Source organism: Scyliorhinus canicula, chromosome 2 (assembly GCF_902713615.1).
Source record: "Scyliorhinus canicula chromosome 2, sScyCan1.1, whole genome shotgun sequence".
Taxonomy (NCBI): Eukaryota; Metazoa; Chordata; class Chondrichthyes; order Carcharhiniformes; family Scyliorhinidae; genus Scyliorhinus; species Scyliorhinus canicula.
The window spans coordinates 259784023-259809518 of record NC_052147.1 but is presented as its reverse complement, the minus strand read 5'-3'; the positions used below and the strand labels follow the sequence as shown (position 1 = coordinate 259809518).

General features: G+C 45.6%; 1 protein-coding gene across 5 annotated transcripts in view; it reads right to left on the bottom strand.

The window, feature by feature from the left end:
* Positions 1 to 25496, bottom strand: part of lypd6 (LY6/PLAUR domain containing 6) — a 314028-nt gene that overhangs the window by 120356 nt on the left and 168176 nt on the right. For 3 of the 5 annotated variants that reach the window (XM_038789990.1, XM_038789994.1, XM_038789989.1), the window contains exon 2: positions 22325 to 22438. The exons of the other annotated variants lie outside the window; for them this stretch is intronic. The gene's annotated coding sequence lies outside the window, so the exon portion shown is untranslated. The remainder of the gene's footprint in view (positions 1 to 22324; positions 22439 to 25496) is intronic. 5 annotated transcript variants of the gene reach the window in all.

The window sequence follows — 25496 nt, the reverse complement described above, 5'->3', positions numbered from 1 at the left end:
TCTCAGTAATGGTGACCATGAAACTCTCATTGACTGTTGTAAAAATCCATCTGGTTCAGTAATGCCCTTTAGAGAAGGAAATCTGCTGTTATTACCTGGTTTGGCCTACATAACAGCAATGGTGGTTGACTCTTAACTGCCCAGCAAGCCACTCAGTTCAAGGGGAATTGAAGAGTAGCCTTGGCAGTGACACCCACATCGCATGATACTAACTTCCCATATCAAGGTTATGACTTCTCGATGAGTGTTGGGGACGTTGACCCACTTGGGCCATGCTTTCTGCCACATACTGCTCATCCACGATGACGTAGCTTAGTCCCATGTATCAGTGATATTGTCAATCCCCTTGAACATGTTGTAGGTACACCAAAATTCCCTAACTGTTGGCACGTTATCACAATGTTGCCCTTATAATTTGGGAGAAAGAACATTGTAGCCTTGAATGGGGCTATTGCCCCTTGATCCATACACTGTAGAAATGAAGTCATGTTGGGTGGCAGGAAGATCCCCTTCACATTCCAGCCAAGTCATCCAGGTTGATGGGATGAGCAATGAACCAAGAGGAGCAACATCTTGAAGATGAAATTTTCTCTGGTGCAATATTGGTTCTAAACAGGGATTACATGCAGAAGAGAACCATTCTTTAAAGAGCGCCCCATCATCCTGCTTTCTTATTTAAATGCCACGTGTTACGCAGATGTTCCATGTATTATGGGCCAGGTTTAGAGAACACCAAAGTATATCATGGAGTTCACCTGACCACAACTTTATATAGATTTTGGTTATGGGGAGCACAAGGGCCCACTTTACAGGTGTGATGCAACAGAGATCTAAAGTATTTTTAAACAAAACATGTTTATTCTATGAATCCTGTTAACATTTCATAAACATACAGTAAACATCTCATCAACTACCAACACTGATAACCCCCCCAAAGATACAGTACTCTATAGGTAACCCTTAGTAACCCCCCCAAAGATACAGTACTCTATAGGTAACCCTTAGTAACTTTCTAACAACATCCATAAGCCAAACACCCTTTTTAACAGACAGTAGATTTGCAATCCTTACAGAAATAGGTATTACTTTAAAATCATCCAAGTGATCTGGAGACATTCTTTAGCATGCAGAGAGAGAGAGACCAAAATACACCTCCTTGATTTGAATGCAGCTCCCCAACTGACAATGAAACTAAAACTCAGAGCTAAAAACAGCTTTCCGCTCAAAACGAAAGTAAAAAGCAGAGCCAGAGCCCAGCTCCACCCACACAATGACATCACTGCAGCCACTTGAGAAGGCAAACATTTCTTAAAGTGGCATTCCCATGACACATGGTATAACCCTCCAAAGCCCTTGGTGTCTGAAACTGGTAAACCACTTAAGGGCTTAAACTTGAGATTTCCTGCTATTGTGCGTCCTATGACAGCTTTAAATCCTGGTGCCACCTTCTCCGCTTTGGAGATGTATCCTCTCTGTGGCAAGCGCTTCCAATAAAGCCCCACCTCATCAGCATTAGAGACTAGTTTTGGTAGGGAATTCAGTCCTTTCTGTATTGGCACGACCTGCGTTATTGGGACATTTTAATGTTGCGCAGATTGGAATGCCTCTTGAAACGCTCGACCTATCCATGACAGGCATTGAAAATTTCCGACTGTGAACTCTCACCCTGCTCATTCTGTCGGTCGTCATGCAAGCTTTCAACTTTTTCTTGGATGATCATCAAGGTATGAGACACCTGGCGGCGGTGGTTTTGGTCTTTGATGCAAATGGTCAAGCGCCTTTCAATATTCTCCATGACCTAGTCTGACTTACACTGCTAGCACTCAACACTTTGCACACTTTGTTTTATATTGTCAGTGTTACGACAATTCTTCTCACCATGGTAGGGAGTAACCCAAGCACACTGCCAATATCAACTATTCGTTGTTGGGCCTCATGCCTCCAATTTCATTGTTAAAGTGATAGTTTTTGCGAGACTCAGTGCCAAAGGCCCATTGTATCCATGGCATTAAAGAGGAATGATGTAACTTAAAATGGGGACACACTGTACTCGTCTCAACCAGCAGTTAGTTTCTGGTTCTACACAAAACTGGCTTTCTTGCCCAGTGTTAATTGGTATTCATCCTTTCAACAAACACATGGGGCTGAATTTTACATGCCCCCGGCAGGCGTGTTTCCCACAGGGATAGGGATCACATAAACCGGAGAGGGCACCAATCCCACCACCTTCCCACCCATTTGGCGAAGGCCACGTGAGCAGGAGGCACACATTTTTATTTAAAATGTTTAAAGGGCGTGAAATGGAGGAGGTAGATCTTCAGGGACCGCCCTTCACTCATACTGGGCGACATTCCCCTTCGAGTGAATAGCACCTTCCTTCCTATCCCCCCCCCCCCCTCATTAATGAGCTCCACAGTACCTTATGGCTGGGGGGGGGGGAGGGGGGGGGGTGGTGTTGACGTGGAGCGTGTCGGCTGCATTCCAACATGGGCCTGGATTCTTCGGTTCCCCACCCGCATATTTCTCGGCCATTCACCATTCGCTGGTGGCAGGATTCTATCTTCCCGCTGCTTGTCAACGGTATTTCCCATTTTAAGCCACCCAATGCAGCCGGGAACCCGCAGGCAGGGTTGTGCTGCAGGAGGGAAAAGTAAATCCCAAAGCCCGGAGAACTCCGGCCATGGTTTCTGGGGACGGCCCCAAATTATTTTTCCCTTGGTTGTGATGAATTTGGGCTGAGTAATATTGAGGAACGGACGACATGCCATCCCATGGTTGTGTCAAACAAACCAGATGCTATGCATTTATATAGCACCTCTAACATAGTTATACTTCACAGGATACATTGGACAAAATTTGACATTGAGCCACACAAGGAAGTGTTAGAACAGATGACCTAAGCAAGGACGTTGGTAATGCCACTGGACTAGTAATCCAAAGACCAAGTTCATACTTTGGGGGCATGTGTTCATATATCATCAAGGCAGCAGTTGGAATTATATTCAATAAATAAAGCTGGAACTGAAAGCTAAACTCAGTAATGATGACCATGAAACTATCATTGGTTGTTGTAAAATACCATCTGGTTCAATAAGGGAAGAACATTTGCCTCTTTCCCTCATCTGACCTACATGTGATACTGGACTCACAGCAATGTGGTTGACTCTGACCGAACAAGTCACTCAGTTCAGTTCAAGGTCAATTAGAGATGGGCAATAAATGCTGACCTTGCCAAATGGTGCCCACATTTCATGAAAGAATAATGGAAAAAAAAATGAAATGCTTAGTCAAAGAGATAGAATGCCACACCTCCCTAGTTCACATCTTGAGGCACAGGAACATAAGTAGGCCATTCAGCCCATCAGACTACTCCATAATTCAACGGGATCATGACTGATCTGATATAATAATTCTCAACTCCATTTTCCTGCTTTACCCCTATAACCCTCGATTCCCTTAAAGATTAAAACTCTCGCTCTCTCAGAATTAGGAAAGATTCTTCAATAGCTGAATTTTGCCCAGTTCAGGACATTACGTCAGACTACGTTTCCTTTTGCGGGATGTGGGCTTCGCTGGCTAGGCCAGCAATTTTGCCGACCCCTAATTGCCCTTGAAAAGCTGCCTGATTGAACCACTGCAGTCCATGTGGTGTACCCACTGGGCTATTAAGGAGGGAGTTCCAGGGTTTTGACCAAGTGACAAGGAAGGAATGGTGATATATTTCCAAGTCAAGATGGTGAGTGCCTTGGAGAGGAATTGCAGTTGGTGGTGTTCCCATGTATCTGTTGCCTTTGTCTTTCTAGATGGTCATGGTCATGGATTTGTAAGATGCTGCCGAAGGAGCCTTGGTAACTTCTGTAGATGGTACACACTGCAGCTACTGTCCGTCAGTGGTGGAAGAAGTGAACGTTTGTGGAAGGGGTGCCAATCAAGCCGACTGCCTTGTCCTAGATGGTGCCGAGCTTCTTGAGTGTTGTTGGGGTTGCACTCATCCAGGCAAGTGGGGAATATTCCATCACACTCCTGTGCCTTGTAGATAGTGGACATGCTTTGAGGAGTCAGGAGGAAAGTTACTCGCTGCAGGATTCCTAGTCTGACCTGTTCTTGTGGCCACAGTATTTATATAAGAACATAAGAACTAGGAGCAGGAGTAGGCCATCTGGCCCCTCGAGCCTGCTCCGCCATTCAATGAGATCATGGCTGATTTTTTTGTGGACTCAGCTCCACTTTCCGGCCCGAACACCATAACCCTTAATGTCTTTTTTCTTCAAAAAACTATCTATCTTTACCTTAAAAACATTTAATGAAGGAGCCTCAACTGCTTCACTGGGCAAGGAATTCCATAGATTCACAAACCTTTGGGTGAAGAAGTTCCTCCTAAACTCAGTCCTAAATCTACTTCCCCTTATTTTGAGGCTATGTTCCCTAGTTCTGCTTTCACCCGCCAGTGGAAACAACCTGCCTGCATCTATCCGATCTATTCCCTTCATAATTTTAAATGTTTCGATAAGATCCCCCCTCATCCTTCTAAATTCCAACGAGTACAGTCCCAGTCTACTCAACCTCTCCTCATAATCCAACCCCTTCAACTCTGAGATTAACCTCGTGAATCTCCTCTGCACACCCTCCAGTGCCAGTACGTCCTTTCTCAAGTAAGGAGACCAAAACTGAACACAATACTCCAGGTGTGGCCTCACTAACACCTTATACAATTGCAGCATAACCTCCCTAGTCTTAAACTCCATCCCTCTAGCAATGAAGGACAAAATTCCATTTGCCTTCTTAATCACCTGTTGCACCTGTAAACCAACTTTCTGTGACTCATGCACTAGCACACCCAGGTCTCTCTGCACAGCAGCATGCTTTAATATTTTGTCATTTAAATAATAATCCTGTTTGCTGTTATTCCTACCAAAATGGATAACCTCACATTTGTCAACATTGTATTCCATTTGCCAGACCCTAGCCCATTCACTTAACCTATCCAAATCCCTCTGCAGACTTCTAGTATCCTCTGCACTTTCCGCTTTACCACTCATCTTAGTGTCATCTGCAAACTTGGACACATTGCCCTTGGTCCCCAACTCCAAATCATCTATGTAGATTGTGAACAATTGTGGGCCCAACACTGATCCCTGAGGGACACCACTATCTACTGATTGCCAACCAGAGAAACACCCATTAATCCCCACTCTTTGCTTTCTATTAATTAACCAATCCTCTATCCATGCTACTACTTTACCCTTAATGCCATGCATCTTTATCTTATGCAGCAGCCTTTTGTGTGGCACCTTGTCAAAAGCTTTCTGGAAATCCAGATATACCACATCCATTGGGTCCCCGTTATCTACTGCACTGGTAATGTCCTCAAAAAATTCCACTAAATTAGTTAGGCATGACCTGCCCTTTATGAACCCATGCTGCGTCTGCCCAATGGGACAATTTCTATCCAGATGCCTCGCTATTTCTTCCTTGATGATAGATTCCAGCATCTTCCCTACTACCGAAGTTAAGCTCACTGGCCTATAATTTCCTGCTCTCTGCCTACCACCTTTTTTAAACAGTGGTGTCACGTTTGCTAATTTCCAATCCACCGGGACCACCCCAGAGTCTGGTGAATTTTGGTAAATCATCACTAGTGCATCTGCAATTTCCCTAGCCATCTCTTTTAGCACTCTGGGATGCATTCCAGCAGGGCCAGGAGACTTGTCTACCTTTAGCCCCATTAGCTTGCCCAATACTACCTCCTTAGTGATAACAATCCTCTCAAGGTCATCACCTGTCATAACCTCATTTCTATCAGTCACTGGCATGTTATTTGTGTCTTCCACTGTGAAGACCGACCCAAAAAACCTGTTCAGTTCCTCAGCCATTTCCTCATCTCCCATTATTAAAACTCCCTTCTCATCCTCTAACGGACCAATATTTACCTTAGCCACTCTTTTTTGCTTTATATATTTGTAAAAACTTTTGCTGTCTGTTTTTATATTCTGAGCAAGTTTACTCTCATACTCTATCTTACTCTTCTTTATAGCTTTTCTAGTAGCTTTCTGTTGCCCCTTAAATATTTCCCAGTCCTCTAGTCTCCCACCAATCTTTGCCACTTTATATGGCTAATCCAGTTCATATTTGGGTCAATGTTAACCCCTAGGATGTTGATAGTGTGGAATTCAATCATGGTAATGCCATTGAATATCAAAGGGCGATGGTTTGATTCTCTTATTGGACATGGCCATTGCCTGGCACTTATGTGGTATGAATGTTATTTGCCATTTGTCAGCCCAAGCCTGGATATTGTTCAGGTCTTGTTGCATTTGGACATGGACTGCTTCAAATGTCTGAGGTGTAGTGAATGATCCGGATTGTTGTGCAAGCATCAGCAAACATGTGACTTTATGTTGGAAGGCAGGTCAGTGATGAAACAGCTGAAGATGGTTGGGCCTGGGAGACAACTCTGAGGAACTCCTGCAGTGACATCCCAAGACTAAGATGACTGATCTCCAACAACCACACCAATCTTCCTTGTGCTGGATATGACTCCAATCAGTGGAGAGTTTTCTCCTAATTCCCTGTGATGCCAGTTTTGCTGGGGCTCCTTCATGCTAAACTCGATCAAATGCTGCCTTGATGTCAAGGGCATTCACTCTGACCTTACCTCTTGAGTTTAGCTCTTTTGTCCATGTTTGAACCAAGGCTGTAATGAAGCCAGGAGCTGAGTGATCCTGGCGGAACCCAAACTGAGTGTCTGTGAGCAGGTTATTGATAAGTACCGCTTGATAGCGCTGTTGATGACTCCTTCCATCACTTTACTCATGATTGAATGTAAATTGACAGGGTGGTGATTGACCAGCTTGGATTTGTCCCACCTTTTGTGTAGCGGACATACCAGAGCAATTTTCCACATTGCCGGGTAGTTTGTACTTCCAATATTCTCAGCAAATCTGAGCAAGTCACCGTCCTTTTTAATGAAAAGTTGGATGTCAATACATTTAAATAATGATTAAAAATATAATACTGTAGTTTTTAAAAGCAGCTTTGATTTGTCATTGCATCCTGTGAGGAGTTTAATTTGGGGCAATTGTGCTTCATTTAAACAATTACAGGTCTCACAATGTACAGCTGTAACCTCCACACAACCAGAAGGGATGGTGAACACAATGGGGTGGACTTTGACTTTTGGCTGGCTGACAGGGTGCCTGTTCCAGCAGCACAGAGGCACCCATGATTTTGAATTTGAGATGTGGACGTCAAAGGGCAACCCAAAATAGTTTATGACCCTTTGGTCTCTGAAATGTCAGCCAACAGGTTGAAGGTTAATGTCGGTAAAAGTATTACAGAGGCAGAGTGAGGCTGGGCCAGCAATAGCCTGCAATATTTCTGTGGTAACGCAAGGAGGAAGAAAACAGTTGTTTAAAAAGAATATTTTCGTCCTTTCCAGGTCGGAATATCAGTGCACATGAACGGAGTATACCCATCAAACCCTCCACCAGCGCATCCCATAAAATTTCTATTAGCATCCTAACTACGGGCACGTGTTTTTCGGTGGGAGAGGTTACCCAACAGGATTTACCAACGCCCGGATTTCCGGGCGACCACATCCCTCTTCGCCGGGAAACCGGTGCGGCGGCCAAGGACTGGAATTTCCCGCTGCTGTGAACAGCCGGTAAGGGGAGACGGTGGCGTGGTATTGCCACTGGACTAGTAAACCAGAGACCCAGAGTAATGCTCTGGGGACCGAGGTTCAAATCCCGACACTGCAGATGGTGAAATTTGAATTCAATAAAAAAGAAATATGGAATTAAAAGTCTACTGATAACCATGAAACCATTGTCGATTGTCATAAAATCCCATCCGTTTCACTAATGTCGCTTAGGGAAAGAAATCTGCCGTCCTTACCTGGTCAGGCTTACATGTGACTCCAGATCCACAGCAATGTGGTTGACTCTCAACTCTCCCTCAAGGGCAATTAGGGATGGGTAATAAAGCCCGGGACGCCCACACCCCATGAACAAAGAGAAAATCCTGCCCAACATCTTTGGCACCCTAATTTGTGTGGGAAAGATGCCTGTCACTTATTTCAGACATCTTCTGCAGACGCACATTGATAGGCCCCTTTAAAAATCACACGGTCAATAGTCTGGGAGCAGTATAAAAACTGACTCCATTGCAGGTCCTTACTGCTCTGTTAATGATGATTTACACAAAGTGAAACTCAGCCCATTCCATTCAATATTTCCCTTTCAGTGCACTATAGATTGTAATGAATATAAATTATGCTGGGGACAACCTTTAAATGAACAGACTTCAAATGAGTCCTGATTTATCTTCACTTCAAGATTACATGCAAATATATGTTAACAAGCAGTTTAAAAATTAGGCACAATAACCCATTTGGAGTTCATGTTACTCTTTCACAGTTTTCAAAGGTGGGATCTCCCATCAAGGTAAGTACTTTACTTCGGAAAGTAGCTGTCCCTAATAGTTGCTATCTCTGGGAGGTACTCCATTTGTTTCCATCAAGTGTGCTTTGACATGTCAATAAGATAAAACGCGTAACAGCCATTGACTTTTTGACCCATCCAAGAGGGAATGCATTCACTCTTGCTGGCTTGAACATGGAGAAAAATAAATGGATTGGAAGCAACATTAATCATTGATATCAGAGTGTAAACATGGGTTTCTTCAGATGTAACTTGGCATGGAGTGGCTTTCAAATGATGAATTTGCATTGTTCACTGGTGGAAATGGTATCACCTTTAATGATCATACAGAAAACTGACATGTTTTCTATAATCATTCATCCATGGATGTCATTGTCCTGTACAAAATAAAATTGAACAAACTGGCTCCAAACATGGTTAAGCCACTGGCGCAGTCAACTGTTACTGCATTATTTAAATTATCACAGTGTCCTTACTATTAGTTTTGGCAAACAATCCGAAACATCAACTGTTCTGTTCTCCTGACAAGTGCTGTGTGACCTGTGACCTGGTGCCAATGTTTTCTGTTTTTGATTTGGATTTTCACTACCTGCAATTGTTTGCTTTTAGTTTATGACAATATTGGCGTGAGATCAAAAGAAAGTAACTCTTTTCCAGCATGACTGTCTATCTAGTAGTTTTTGAATAATAGGCTGATTATCCAGGTGGGGTGGGGGCACTATAGTCCCTGCCTCTTCCCCACTTAAAAATGTCAGTGAGGAGACCACTGCATGCTCCTGAAACTGGAGCAGGATTCTCTGATCCTGAGGCTAAGTGTTGATGCTTTCGTAACGCAACGGCGTTGATGCACGATCAATTGCACAAAGACGAGAGTTGAATACAACTGAGGCTTTATTGCTCTAAGATGTGTGGCCTCCCACAGCAGCTGGCGAAATGGCTGCTGTACGGGGAGCACACATTTATATTCTGCCTACTGGGCGGAGACAGTAGGGACTACCCCATACCTGTAGTACAGGGCCTTACACCTCTCCTAATATATACAACAGCGGTGATTACCACAGCAGCATTCTATCTTGAGGCGTCCGATGGGCCCAGGACCTCAGCTGGGCCTAGGTTTCTTGAAAGAGGGACTGCTGCTTGCCCACTTCCAGCGAGGCTGGTCATTTAGCCTGAGCCTCTCCCCCTGGCAGTTTAATACAATGCATCAATTGGGCCACAGACAAGCAACTCATCTGATGCCTCCCCCACTGCTCGTAAAGTGCAGTGACATTGGGGTGGGCAGACACATGGTGGGCATGCTCTCTATGGCACAGCGCCCTAACTTACAGACCCATTTCATCTACTTTCCCGTTGCGGGTGGCCCCGCATAATTCCGCAATATGATCAGCAGGCATTTTGAGTCCGCCTCTACGTGACCCACATCAACTTGGTTCAATTGATAGAACTCTCAGCTCAGTCAGTCCCATTTCACATTATGAGCACATGATTTAGCCCAAGACTGCAGTACAATACAGAAAAAGATGATCAGATTGAATCTTAAACTAAGACTGCAATTAATCTGTTTATGTCATACAGAAGATTCCATGACATCCTGTCAAATAAGAGCAAGGGTTCCCCTTGGTATGTCAGCAAATAGTTCTCCCTTAACTTACACTACCAAAAACAGATTAGCTGGCCATTCGCCTCATTTACTCTTTGAGGGCCCTTGCTGTGTATAATTTGGCTGCTACATTTGGTTATGTAACAACAATGAAATGAAATCAAATGAAAATCGCTTATTGTCACAAGTAGGCTTCAAATGAAGTTACTGTGAAAAGCCCCTAGTCGCTACATTCCAGCGCCTGTTCGGGGAGGCTGTTACAGAAATTGAATCGTGCTGCTGGCCTGCCTTGGTCTACTTTCAAAGCCAGCGATTTAGCCCAGTGTTAAACAGCCCCATATCAATCAAGACGGTCCAAATTTGGGATTGGATATATAATATGTTGGCACATCCCAAGAATATAATATTGTACTACATAAATGCATGTTATTTAAGTTGCATAGCATTTCAGTCCAGTGTCATCGCTGATATATTGACATGCATTCGGTCTCTTCAGCACTATCACCAATACGTACATAACCTTAGAATTCCTTTTTCACAACATCCAAGTACAGCTGTAGAGCAGTAGCAACAGATTGCATTTGTATAGCAAATTTAGCAGAGCAAAATGTCCGAAGGTGCTTTACAGGAGTATACTAAACAAACTTCGAGACCAAGCTACTTAAGGAGATGTTACCACAGGTGACAAAAAGCTTGGTCACATGCCAAAGAGGAGAGAGGTAGATAGGAGGAAAAGTTGAGGGAGAGAATTCCACAACTTAATGCCCAGGGAGCTGAAGACTTGATGAAGTGATTAAATCTGGGGTTATAGAAGATCCCAGAATGTAGCACAAATATCTTAGAGGCTTTCCGGGACGGGGAAATTACAGAGATGGGGGAGATTGAAACCATGGACAGATTTGTAAGCAAGGACATGAATTTTTAAACTGAGGCATTGACAGGCAGGAACTAATGAAGGTTCACGGGCACAGAGACAGTGGACGAACAAGGTTTAGTGCACTTTAGGATTTGGGCAGCAGAGTTTTGAATTAGCTCATGTTTAATGATGGAATCTAGCTCGGAGAGAACATTTGAATCATCATGTCTAAAATGTAACAAAGGGGAGAAGAGTTTAACAGCTGATGAACACCCATAGACTTATTCCAATACCACCCAAGGCACAGATCCACTCATTTCCTCCTGTATTCAAACTGTGACTGGTTTATCTTTGTTACTACATTTATTTAATGTGCTCATCCATTGTAAGTTTGTACAAAACACATTGAAGGGTATCCTTCAATTCAGTTGCTGCATAATATGGTTGGGGGTCTCATTACTAGTCTTTATCGAAACTGGTCTCAGCCAAGGTCAGTGCTGACGTTTCCTCTGCCAAGTCATAATCATATACTAGCTCATGTTTGGGAGTGACTGGAACAAGTTAGAAATCACAGCTGCAATTTTTGATTCTAATCATCCTCAAAGCTTCCATGCAAATCCACACGTCATCCTGCCTTGAAAATATAACAATGTTTCTTGATTGTTGCTGGGTTGAAATCCCGAAAGTCCCTACCTGACAGCACGGAGAGTATGCTAACGTCGCACAAACTGCAACAATTTAGGCAGGCGTCTCAATTCCCTTCTCAAGGGCAATTCAGGATGGGAAATAAATACTGGTTTTGCCAGCTAAGTTCACATCCCATGAATCGATTTTAAAAAGTCATAATCTGATTTATGTACTAACATTTGAAGGAAGGAGTTGCAGAATTAATCAAAATGCAACGTCACTTCATTTACATGTAACATAATTGCGAAGAAATTGTGGCACAGAAATCTTCGCAAGGCCGGTTTGGATGTTAAGGCTCATAATTCAGTTCATTTGACCTTATCTTTCAAGAACACCAAGCCAATTATCCTTTTTTAATTCCTCGTGTTTTCTTAATAAATCCAGATGTCAGGGGTGGGATTCTCTAGCCCACACTGGGCCGGAAAATCGCCGGGCCAGGCGCGAATCGCGCGATGCCCCCCCCAATGCCGGTCTGCCGGTTCTCCGGAGAGCTGCTCTACGCCACCCCCCCCCCCCTTTCTCCGCACCTTTAGGGGCCAAGCGCTCATGTTGAGGGGCTAGGCTCGCGCCGGAGCGGTTGGCACCACACCGACTGGCGCCAAAACCGGCAACAACGGCCCTTGACGCCCGCCGCCCGGGCTGGCCGGCCGCTGACGTCACCACCAGCACATGCGCGCTGGGGGATTCTCTTCCGCAAAGGTGGAGGCCGTGGCGACGGCGGAAGAAAAAGAGTGACCCCACGGCACAAGCCCGCCCACCGATCGGTGGGCCCCGATCGCGGGCCTGGCCACCATGGGGGCACCCCCCGGGGTCCGATCGCCCCGCGCCCCCCCAGGACCCCGGGGGCTCGCTCGCGCCGCCAATCTCGCCGGCACAGAGGTGGTTCAAACCACGGTGGCGGGAGAGGCCTCTCAGCGGCGGGACTTCGGCCCATTCGGGCCGGGGAATAATGGCAGCACAGAAATCCGTAGCCTCCCGCCGTCCCCCGCCATCCTCCGAGGCGGGCTGCGGGATTGGCGGCACGCCGACATTTTGTGGGTGGGAGAATTCTGGACATGGCGGGGCGGGATTTTCGTCGGCCCCGGGAAATTCTCCCACCCTGCTGGGGGTCGGAGAATTTCGCCTGAGGTTCCTGTCGCGTGGATAGATGCAATGGCAATCCATCCACAATGAAAAAACATTTTGAAGCCAGGAATGAATTGCGCCATGGGACCCAAAGAAGCCAGCAAGGCAAGATTCTCAGAGGTCAGGGCACCTTTTTTAAAGGGTGCTCTGATCTCAGAATAGCACTACAGTGCCCCTCCCCATCAAATCGCTGGAAAGCACCCCCTTTCCCCCCCCACTGGCGTCACTGGGACATGATTGATTCAAATGGAAAAAGATGTCAGATTCACCAGGGCTGGGATTGACACTCGAGAGGCTGACAAGCTGCAACTGCATATTAGCACTCCACTCCCACACACACTCATCCCAGCCAACAAGATGGCAATGGTTGAACTGGAGTGCATTCATCCCGTTGATGGGTCAGTTAGGGCCAGAGCATATCTAGGAGGGGTTGCCGAGGGGGGGTGGGGGGGTGGTATCCATACAACCCACGGCGCAAGTTCGCAGTCAGCGCCGTGCACAGCTGTGTGGCTGCCTGGCATGCTGCAGCAATGGTGTTCCATGCCCGTCCACCCCGACTCCACAGTTCACCTCCTAGAAACCACACGCTACTCCCCCAGCCCTGGCAGACATCCCCCGGCCAGCGGCACAGCTGTCAGCATATTATGGCGATGTTGGAGATTTTCCATACCCCCTCTCTCCCACTCTAGATTACTTGTCCATTGACAATACCACAACGCCACTTCCTCTAACTGAGCCATTATGAAAATTAGACACAATAAAATCAAATTATCATGAAGAGCAGAACCAGGGCCGGGATTCTCCGATCCCACGCCGGAGAATCGTGTCACGATGCTCTGAGGCCGGGATGCCGATTCACCAGCGCCTGCGGGGTCACAGCCACACCAGTCGGGGACGTTGAAAGCTGCCCCTCCAGCGATTCTCCGTGCATCGACGGGCCGAGTGCCTGCAGAGTTCGGCCAAGTCCCGCCGGCGTGGGTTATGTATGATGTCACCCGGCGGGATATCGGAGTTCTGGATGCGGGGGCCATCCTGGTTTGGGGGGGGGGGGGGGGGTCGGGAGGATCCGACACTGGGAACGGCCCCCACGGTGGCCTGGCCCGTGATCAGGGCCCACCGATTGGCTGGCGGGCTAATTCCGTGGGTGGCCTATGTTCCTCCGTGCCGGGCACCTGTAGGGCGGGTCCGCCATATTGCCCGGGGGCCAAGCGGAGATGGGAATCCACACGCATGCACGAACCTGGGCCGGCCATGGAGCGCCAGAGCAGCGGACACCACTCGGCGCCATACTAGCCCCCTAGGAAGTGGTGAATACCTGGGCCTGGAGGCCCATTGACGCCGGAGTGGCTTGCGCTGCTTTTGACGCCAGCGTCAGAACTTGGTCTCGGGATCGGAGAATCCTGGCCTATGTGTTCAATTTTCCATAAAATCAAAAATACATTCCTAACCACGGTAATGGACAGTGCAACCACCCCAAAAATCAAACAAGTGGCAACTAAATCCAACAAATCCGAATAAAGGTTTCTGAAACAGAAGGCACAAAAAAGGAAAGAAAGACAGAAAATCGTATTCGCCGATCGGGCGGAGAATCCCAGTTTACGGCCGAATCGAGGGCGGCGCCTGTTTTCGGATGATTCGCGCCCTCCAGAACAGTGTCATCGGGGAGTACACAGCACCCCGGTGGGACCACCTCACGATGTTACCTGAAGACCCTCCCCTGATGCTCTGTCCAGATGGGCCATGTTCCCGACGGGACACGTGTGCTCTCAGTTTTTGTGAACCCAGCGTGGCGGCTGTGGGTCGTGTCCAGAGTTGCCACAGCCGGGGGCGGGGGGGGGGGGGGGGGGGGGGGGGGGGGCGTGCTGCTGGCTGGGGAGGCGTCCAGGGGGAAAGTACCTGGCAGGTCAGGTCTGCGCGCGGCCAGCACCGCGTTGTATGGCGCGGCTGCTGCAGGTCGTCATCGTACACATGCGCGGCCACGGACCCGGCAATCCTCCAGCCGCTTATTTTGTGAAGGTCATGTGTTTTATGTGACGCGGCTGCTAGCCCCTCACCGGTCGCAGCTTTGGTGCTGGGGCCTGGCGGATTTTTTTTTGCTGTAAAACTGGACACTTCCTCTAAACAAAAAAAAACAGAGAATCCAGCCCCTCATCTTATCCCCAACTTAAGATATCCAAAATCACTTTATAGCCAATTAAGTACTTCTGAAGCTTAGTCACTGTACTCTACAGGAAACACAGGTTGGCACAATGGTTAGCACTGTTGCTTCACAGCACTAGGGTCCCAGGTTCGATTCCCGGCTTGGATCACTGTCTGTGTGAAGCCTGCATGTTCTCCCCGCGTCTGCGTGGGTTTCCTCCGGGTGCTCCGGTTTCCTCCCACAAGTCCTGAAAGACGTGCTGTTGGGTAATTTGGGCATTCTGAATCCTCTGTGTACCTGAACAGGTGCCGGAATGTTGTGACTAGGGTTTCCACAGTAACTTCATTGCAGTGTTAATGTAAACCTACTTGTGACAAGAGAGGGAGCTGACTAGGCCATTTGGTCCGTTGAGTCTGCTCTGCTATTCAATCATGGCTGATCTCATTCTGGCCTTAACTGCTCCGTCCTGCTGGTTCTCCATAACCCTTCAACCCATTAAAAATCTGTCTTAAGGGCAGCGCGGTGGCGCAAGTGGCGCACAGTTGCCTCACGGCGCCGTGGTCCCAGGTTCGATCCTGGCTCTGGGTCACTGTCCGTGTGGAGTTTGCACATTCTCCCCGTGTTTGCGTGGGTTTCGCCCCCACAACCTAAAGATGTGTAGGGTAGGTGGATTGGCCAAGCTAAATTGCCCCCTTAATTGGAAAAAGTGAATTGGATACTCAAATTTTTTTTTTAAAATCTGTCTAATTCCTCCTTAAATTTACCCACTGTCTCAGCATCCACTGCACTCTGGGGTAGCAAATTCCACAGGCTCACAACCCTTTGGGAGAAGTCATTACTCCTCACCTCGATTTTAAATTTGCTCCCTCTTATCCGAAGATCATGACCTCTCATTCTAGAATGCCCCACAAGAGGAAGCATCTGCTCCACGTCTTCTTTATCCACACCTTTTATCATCTTGTATGCCTCAATTTGATCCCCCCTCATTCTTCAAAACTCTGGAGAGTATTGGCCTAAACTGTTCAATCTCTCCTCATACGACAAACCCCTCATCACTGGAATCTACCTAGTGAACCTCCTCTGACCTGCCTCCAATGCCACTCCATCTTTCCTCAAATAAGGGGACCAAAACCGTGCAAAATACTCCAGTTGTGGTCTCACCAATGCCTTGTATAGTTGCAACAACACTTCCTTACCTTTATACTCTATTCCTGAGGCTATAAATGGCAACATTCCATTCGCTGGTTTTTTTATTATCTGCTGGTGGTGATTTAACCCAAAGGTCACTACACCTCAAGTGAGGGGCAAGTTTGAGAAGGCAGGGCCTTCACGGATAAGTTCAGCCGGTACAAGAATTGAACCCGTGTTGCCGTCGCTCCGAATCACGGATCAGCCGTCCAGCCAACTGAGCAACCTGACCCCCATATATAAATAATAAAAAGGGTAGGGTCAATTAGGGACCAAAAAGGGGTTGTACACACGGAGACAGCGGCACAAATGAGGTACTAAATGTATACTTTGCATCGGTCATTACCAAGGGAGAGGGTGTTATCCAGGTCAGAGTGAAGGAGGAGATAATTAATACACTAGAAGGATTTCAAATTGATAAGGAGGTATTAGGTAGGCTTCAGGACTTCAAGTTGACACAGTACCAAGACTGGATAGGATGTATTGAACGATACTGAGAGAATGGAGAGTGGAAGTTGCAGAGCTACTGGCCATAATGTTTCAGTCCTTCTCAGGCTTAGCATTGTGCCGGAATTATAAATATTACACCTCTGTGCAAAAAAAAGTGTAAAGGTCAGCCCAACAACTCCATGGGAAAACCTCTATTAGCGATAATTCGGGGCAAAACTAATAGTCAGAACATATTTGTTGAGGGAAAATTGTGTTTAACTAGCTTGGAGTTTTTCTGAAGAGGCAACAGAAAGGGTTGATGAGGACAATGTTGTTGACATGGTTACATGGGCTTCCAATTGGCATTTGATACAGTGTTGCACAACAAACCGGTGAGCAACTTTACAACTCATGGAATAAAAAGGATAGTAGAAATATAGGTACAAGATTGGAAACAGAGTGGTGGTTAATTGATGTTTTTCCACTGGAGAAAGGTTTGCAACGGAGTTTGAGGGGCAGGTGGCACAGTGGTTAGACCTGTTGCCTCAACGCCAGGCACCCGGGTTCAATCCCGACCTCGGGTGACTGCGTGGAAATTGTACGTTCTCCCTGTGTCTGCATGGGTTTCCTCTGGGTGCTCCGGTTTCCTCCCACAGTCCAAAGATGTGCAGGTTAGGTGGATTGGCCAAGGTACATTGCCTTTAGGTGGGTTTACGGAGATAGGGAGGGGGATTGGATTAGGCCTAGGTAGTGTGCATCTTGAGGTCGGTGCAGACTCGATGGGCTGAATAGTCTCCTTCTGCACTGTAGTGATTCTATGAGTGTTGGGACCCATGATTTCCTGATATATATACACAAATGACCTAGGCCTCAGTACACAGGGCACAATTTTAACATTTTCAAATGAAACAGAACTTCAAAGCATTGTGAACTGTGACAAGAATAGCATAGAACTTCAAAAGGGCACAGGCAAGTTGAAGGAATGGGCAGACAAAGGGCAGAGAAATGCAAGGAAATACATTGAGAGACAATGTGAAGTAAGGGACTCGAAAGGGGTGAGGAACAGAGAATTTGGTGTATATGTGCTCAGATCATTGAAGGTGCGGAGTGGCATAGTGGATAGCAACACAACACCAGGAACCCGGGTTCAGTTCTGAGCTTGGCTGATTGGTTGTGTGGAGTTTGTATGTTCTCCCAGTGTCTGTGTGGGTTTCCTCTGGGTGCTTTGGTTTCCTCCCACAGTCCAAAGATGTACAGGTTCGGTGGATTGGCCATGTGAAATTGCCTCTGTGTGTCCCGGGATGTGCACACTAGGTAGGGTGCTCTTTCAGAGGGTTGATGCCGATGCGATGGGCGAAATGGCCTTTGCACTGGAGGAATTTAAAAATACTTTGACTGAGTGGTTAATGGAACACACAGCATCCTAAGCTTTATTGTAAGGACATGAGTACAAGACAGTAATAGAGCACAGGGCGGCACGGTAGCACAGTGATTAGCACTGTTGCTTCACAGCGCCAGGGTCCCAGGTTCGATTCCCGGCTTGGGTCACTGTGCGGAAGCTGCACGTTCTCCTTGTGTCAGCGTGGGTTTCTTCCAGATAATCTGGTTTCTTCCCACAAGTCCCAAAAGACGTGATGTTAAGTAATTTGGACATTCTTAACTCTCCCTCTGTGTACCTGAACAGGTGCCGGAATGTGGCGACTAGGGAATTTTTCACAGTAACTTCATTGCAGTGTTTTTTTTTTAAATTTAGAGTACCCAATTCATTTTTTCCAATTAAGGGGCAATTTAGCATGGCCAATCCACCAAGCTTGCACATTTATGGGTTGTGGGGGCGAAACCCACGCAAACACGGGGAGAATGTGCAAACTCAACACAGACAGTGACCCAGAGCCGGGATCGAACTGGGACCTCGGCGCCGTGAGGCTGCAGTGCTAACCCACTGCGCCACCATGCTGCCCTATCATTGCAGTGTTAACGTAAGCCTCCCTGTGACAATAAAGATTATTATTATAAGAACAAGGAGGTCAGGTTGAATCTGTATAAGATACTCACTCTCCTGGAATATTGTGTCCAGTTCTGGATGTCACACTTTAATAAAGAAGCAAAAGCATTGGAGAGAGAGAGTACAGAAAAAATTCACGAGAATGATCCCAACAATGAGGATCAGTTATGAAGATAGATTGGAGAAGTTGAGTCTTTTTCCCCTCACAGAATAAAAAGGCTGAGAGGAGACTTGTTAGAAATGCTCAATAACACAAGGGGTCTGGACAGAGTAGATGGGAAGCAACTGTTCTTCCTCATGGAAGGACCGAGAACAAAGGGCCAAGAGTGAAAGTAATTGGCTAAAGAAGCAAAAGCGCTCAAAAGGGAATTAGATTGTTATCTGAACAGGAAGAACATGGAAAGAAGATGGGGAATGTCACTAGGGTGAATTTGCTTATTCAGAGAACCGGTTCAGACACAATAGGCTGAGTGGCCTTCTGCAACATTTTGCGTTTCTGTGAGCAGATCATTTGTTTCAATGACGTTGGTCAAGGGGTAAATATAGCCTAGGACGTGAGGGAGAATATCCCGGTTCTTCTTTAATATACTGCCACAAGATTAAGAGGACAGACTTGGTTTAATTTCTCATCTGAAAGATTACACCTCATGGAGCCGTAGAGGTTTACAGCATGGAAACAGGCCCTTCAGCCCAACTTGTCCATGCCGGCCAGTTTTTAACCACTAAGTTAGTCCCAATTACCCGCATTTGGCCCATATCCGTCCATACCCAACTTACCCATATAAATGCTTTTTAAAATACAAAATTGTACCCGCCGCTAAAAAGAAGAGAAAGATAGATTATGAGAGTAAACTTGCTCAGAATATAAAAAGATAGTAAAAGTTTCTACAAGTATATAAAACAGGAAGAAATAGCGAGGCATCTGGATGGTAATTGTCCCATTGGGCAGACGCAACATGGGTTCATAAAGGGCAGGTTGCGCCTAACTAATTTAGTGGAATCTTTTGAGGACATTACCAGTGCGGTACATAACGGAGAGCCAATGGATGTGGTATATCTGGATTTCCAGAAAGCCTTTGACAAGATGCCACACAAAAGGTTGCTGCATAAGATAAAGATGCATGATGTTAAGGGTAAAGTAGTAGCATGGATAGAGGATTGGTTAGTTAATAGAAAGCAAAGAGTGGGGATTAATGGGTGTTTCTCTGGTTGGCAATCAGTAGCTAGTGGTCTCCCTCAGGGATCCGTGTTGGACCCACAATTTACATGGATGATTTGGGGTTGGGGACCGTGCAATGTGTCCAAGTTTGCAGACAACACTAAGATGAGTGGTAAAGCAAAAAGTGCAGAGGATACCGGAAGTTTGCAGAGGGATTTGGATAGGGATTTGAATGGGCTAGCGTCTGGCAGATGAAATACAATGTTGACAAACGTGAGGTTATCCATATCGGTAGGAATAACAGCAAAAGAGATTATTATTTAAATGATAAAATATTAAAATATGCTGCTGTGCAGAGAGACCTGGGTGTGCTAGTGGATGAGTCACAAAACGTTAGTTTACAGGTGATTAAGAAGGCAAATAGAATTTTATTCTTCATTGCTGGAGGGATGGAGTTTAAGACTAGGGAGGTTATGCTGCAATTGTATAAGGTGTTAGTGAGGCCACACCTCGAGTATTGTGTTCAGTTTTGACCTCCTTACCCGAGAAAGGACGTACTGGCGCTGGAGGGTGTGCATGAGCCGACACCTGGAGTATTGTGTTCAGTTTTGATCTCCTTACCTGGGAAAGGATGTACTGGCACTGGAGGGTGTGCAGAGGAGATTCACTAGGTTAAATCCCAGAGCTGAAGGGGGTTAGATTACGAGGAGGTTGAGTAGACTGGGACTGTACGCGTTAGAATTTAGAAGGATGAGGGGGAGGGGATCTTATAAAAACATAAAATTAAGAAGGGAATAGATAGGATAGATGCAGGCCAGTTGTTTCCACTGGCATATGAAAGCAGAACTAGGGTGCATAGCCTCAAAATAAGGGGAAGTAGATTTAGGACTGAGCTTAGGAGGAACTTCTTCACCCATAGGGTTGTGAATTTATGGAATTCCTTGCCCAGTGAAGCAGTTGAGGCTCCTTCATTAAATATTTTTAAGAAAAAGATAGATAGTTTTTTGAAGAATAAAGGGATTAAGGGTTATGGTGTTCGGGCCGGAAAGTGGAGCTGAGTCCACAAAAGATCAGCCATGATCTCATTGAATGGCGGAGAAGGCTCGAGGGGCCAGATGGTCTACTCCTGCTCCTAGTTCTTATGTTCTGTACTACTGCCTCTGGCAGCTCATTCCAGACACTCACGACCCTCTGTTTGAAAGAATTGAACTGCTGGACCTTTTGTATTTCTCCCCTTCCACCTTAAACCTATCCGCTCTAGTTTTTGATTCTCCTAGCTTTGTAAAAAGATGCGGACTATCTACTTTATCTATGCCCTTCATTATTTTATGGACCTCTAACATAACCCCCCAAGCTTCCTACGCTCTAAAGGGAAAAGTCCCACTTTATTCAACCTCTTCTTATAGTCAAACCATCAAGCCCTGGTAAATCTTTTTTGTTTAATAATATCCTTTCTATAATAGGGGGACCAGAACTGTGCACAGTATTCCTAGTGTGGCCTTACTAATGTCTTGTACAACTTCAACAAGATGTCCAAACTCCTGTATTCAATGTTCTGACCAATGAAACCAAGCATGTTGAATGCCTTCTTCACCAACCTGTCCACCTGCGAATCCACCTTCAAGGAGCTACGAACCTGTATCCCTAGATCTCTTTGTTCTGTAACTCTCCCCAACTCCCTACCATTAACTGAGTAGGTCCTGCCCTGATTTGATCTACCAAATGCATCACCTCACATTTATCCAAATTAAACTCCATCTGCCATTCATCAGCCCACTGGCTCAATTGATCAAGATCCCGTTGCAATCCTAGATAACCTCCTTCGCTGTCCACCTCCCGACAGTGAAGCACTCCATCAGTGCTGGACTGGCGTGCCAGCCTCAATTATTGACCCAAATCTCCAGAAGGCGGCAGCCTTCTGATTCAGAAATAAGAAACCACGGAGATCCAGGACGTGGAAATAAATCCTCTCCCAAGAGAAGTGATGCAAAACCCTCTTAGGAGATAGCGTAGTCATTCTATTGTGCCCCAGATAGTGAGGCAGCCAGGGAGGGTCACAGCAGCATGCAGTAAACCTCATATGTTCCTCCTATCTGGTGTTGCTGCATGCTGCACCTGGACATATTCATTTTTTAATAGCAGCAACTGCATCCGACACATGCTGACACCAATGTCTGTCTTTATCCAAAACAAATCTGAGCAATATTTCAAGAAGTGGAGGAATTATAAGTAGGTTGTGTTGAACAGCCAATTATCACATGAAGCACTTAATCTATTAAAATTGCAGCAGTACGAGAACAATTTCAGACAGTACCACAGAAAGCTATAAACCAATATAATCAAAACTGCTCTGGTTTCATTTCCAAGAAATCGACAAGTTTAGTCTGGAAAATAAAGAGACCATTAATCTTTGGCTTGTGGATTTAAGAAATCTTGGCTGGCCAATTAAAAAGCAATTTTACCGCCTCCTGTTCCTTCTGATCAATCAAAATTATGGTGACTATTATATATTACAACATGAAGGCATAATTACATCCATCATGCTTATAAAGTCGTATTGCTAATAATGCTGTGACATCTCCACAATATTCAATCGTGGCTATTCATATGTAATAATAATCTTTATTATTATTATATTATATTTGCCAAAGGAAGCTCAGTGTAATGATGCATCTTGAGTAAATCATTACTAACCTGCAGATTTTATTTCATAGGAAATGGTTGTCTGCTCTTCACAGCCAGGAGGTGGAAATAAATCCTCTCCCATGAGAAGCGGTGCAGAAGCCTCTGAGGATATACCAACAGCTCCTGCATCGACAGAACAGCAAAATGAAAAGAGGCAAGTTAGAAGCAGCGTAGACGTCCTGGTGGGCCCCAGATAGTGTTTCAATTCCAAGAGTGGGACAGCGAGACAGAATTTTATCTCCTCTGGCTCACGGAGAGATAGTTGACGGCAGGAAACGCAACAGGAATTCATCACAGGCCAGATGGATTTCAGCCCCTGTTACTACGTGATGAGCTGCTGCCCTGCAATATGCTGCATTCTCCCAGCACAAGCTGCAGAAAATCGTTCAGAAAACTCCACTCGCAGAGCAGCAGATGGGCGAAGGTAACTTTAAAAAGTCCTGACAGGGTACGAAAACAAATAACGATGAAACCTAATCTTTTCAGCGCTTCTTTACTCCCAAGCCAACAATGACAGACACAATGCAAGGAAAGAGCATGCATTTTGAAAGAATGCAAAGAGGGAGCAGAACTAATGGACAGGCTGATAATCTATCGCTTTGAGATAATGGGAAGAGAGATGACATGGCAGCTATGTTACTAACTGCTTTGCCCAGCTCCACACAGCAGAGAGCAAGTCTTCAGAGATCATAAACTTTCTCAAGGAGGGTTTTCACTTAAGACTTTCAGATTAACCATTTCAACACTCAAGCCTTCCTGCCTCTTTGTCATCTTCTCCAGTGGTTCGATATCATACAATGCTACTTGGCCTTGGTCGATTAGACACAGCCATATTACTTGAACCAAAATTGTTAAAAAGTCTTCTTCATAATTTGTTTTAAAATCAATCTCCAGAGGTTTGACAATGCTAACGATGAGTCACTGGAAAACCTGTTGACTCTTAAAAGCTAAAGAGAAAGATAATTATTTTATTAATTGTTTTTTGAAGAAAATTACCAAAAGCAAAGGCTCCAGGTTGATTGATATGAAAAGGAAACGATTGTTTCATGAATTATGTCTGCATGGATATAATTTTCAGACTTGTACCTCTTTAGCTATGTGGATATCTCATGAACCTTTTATTAAACCGTCAAATAAAAAGGCTGAAGGGTTCCTTTGAGATGCGCCTTTCAGAATTCCTGATAGGTTTGTACATCATCAATTGATGCTCCTCCACATTGATGCTTTGACACACCTGAGCCATTAATCTTTTCATCTTCTTGGCCTTTCACTTCTTTACCCACCTGGCCAGATCAATCAGTGGGTATACCACCATTACCAATTGCACCAGCACCTGAACACGAGCAGTGATCCGCACCCAGGGATGAATGTTGACATTCATATTCCAATTTTGGGCCGGAAGGATTTGGAACTCAAATAGTCCTTGTTAACGCAGTATGCTGGTGAAGTCGATAATAGCGTTTCCTTAACAGATCAATAGCCTTCCAAAGGCTGTCAAGTGTTCTGGGAGAGGGACATGCATAATCAAATCTGACAAAAGGTCTGTACAAATCAGCTTTCATGTTATCTATAAAACTCCAAATATGACTGCAATCATGTTGGTAAATACTTGTTAATTCATTAACTGCAAATTGGACAGTTTTAAATGGAGTAAAAACTGTATAATACTTAACTGGACAGATAACACACCCAAAACAGTGCTATTTCTCATTGGTTCTTATACAATACTCCCATGTACAAAACTGCAGCAGCCTCATGTGAGTGAGGTTCAATAAGGCAGGGACTATCTCATGAGGAACATCATGATAAAAGACCGTATGGATGGGGACAGTGACCAAGCCATTCACTGGCCCTCTAAGTTAAGGTGCTGGGGGTCAGTTAACTCAGTTGGCTGGACAGCTGGTTCATGATGCAGAGCAATTGTAACAGCGCAGGTTCAATTCCCGTACCGGCTAAGGTAATTCATGAACAACCTTGCCCCTCGCCCAAGGTGTGGTGACACTCAGGTTAAATCACCACAGTCAGCTCTGTCTCTCACAGGGGAGAGCAGTCTATGGTCCTCTGGGACTATGGTGATTCCCATTTCAGTTCAGGTGAGATATGATTGACCTTTGGAAGCCGTTTTCTGGGAAGTGCTCGTTTGGGTCGGATTCAGGTGTTTAATCCTGCTGGGCTAACAATCACACTACACCCATCCAAAAATCTATTCACGCATAAATAGACCCCTGGTCCTCAGCACAGATATTCCTCCAACAAAACACCTGTCCGTCTACCCTCAGAGGTAATCATTCCTGTTGTGTTGTACTTTTGGACAGTTTGGTTACCTCTGTCTTTAGTCAACTTGAGCTTCATCTGTTCCAGATACAAAGCACAGATCATTGCCCCTCTGATATTGTTGTGGTCAATGCGTGCATATGACCCTCTGAAGCATGGGTAATGGGTCCACATCCCATCATAACTCTCTCTACCAGAGGCCGGCTTGTTGTCCACTCTCCATTCCCCATCTTCGTGGACAACTCCAGGTTCCCTTTTTCAAAGACATTTGCTTGATCCAATAATAAGACAAAGCAGATTGTGGGAACTATAGAGGCATCTCTGTACTTTCCATTGCTGGGCAGATCATCGCCCGAGTCCTCACTAGCTGCCTTCTCTAAGGCTCTGAAGAAATCCTTCCGGAAAACCAGTATGGTTTCCGACCAAACCGTGAAACAGTGGACATGATTTTCACTGCACAGCTACTTCAAGAGAAATGCCAGGAGCAACATCAACCGCTTTGCCTTCATCAATCTGACCAAGGCTTTTGTCTCAATCAATTGGGGAGAGCCATGGAAAACCCCATCAAAGGCCGGCTGTCTAAAGCAATTCATCAACATCCTCTAACACCTCCATGACAAGATGTTGCCGACCGTCCTCACCAACGGAACTAAGACAGAAACCTTTGAGGTTAAGACTGGAGTCAAGCAGGGATGTGTCATCGCCACCATCCTTCCTTCACCTTGCCAAGAACAAGCTTCCCCGTGGCATGGACATCATCTACAGGATGGAGAGAAAACCTTTTCAACCTCAACCAATTGAAATCCAAGAAAAAAAAACAACACTGACATCGATCATGGGACTTGAGTATGTGGATGACATCACCATCTTCACTCAGTAGAGTATGTCCAAGCCATGCTTGACAACT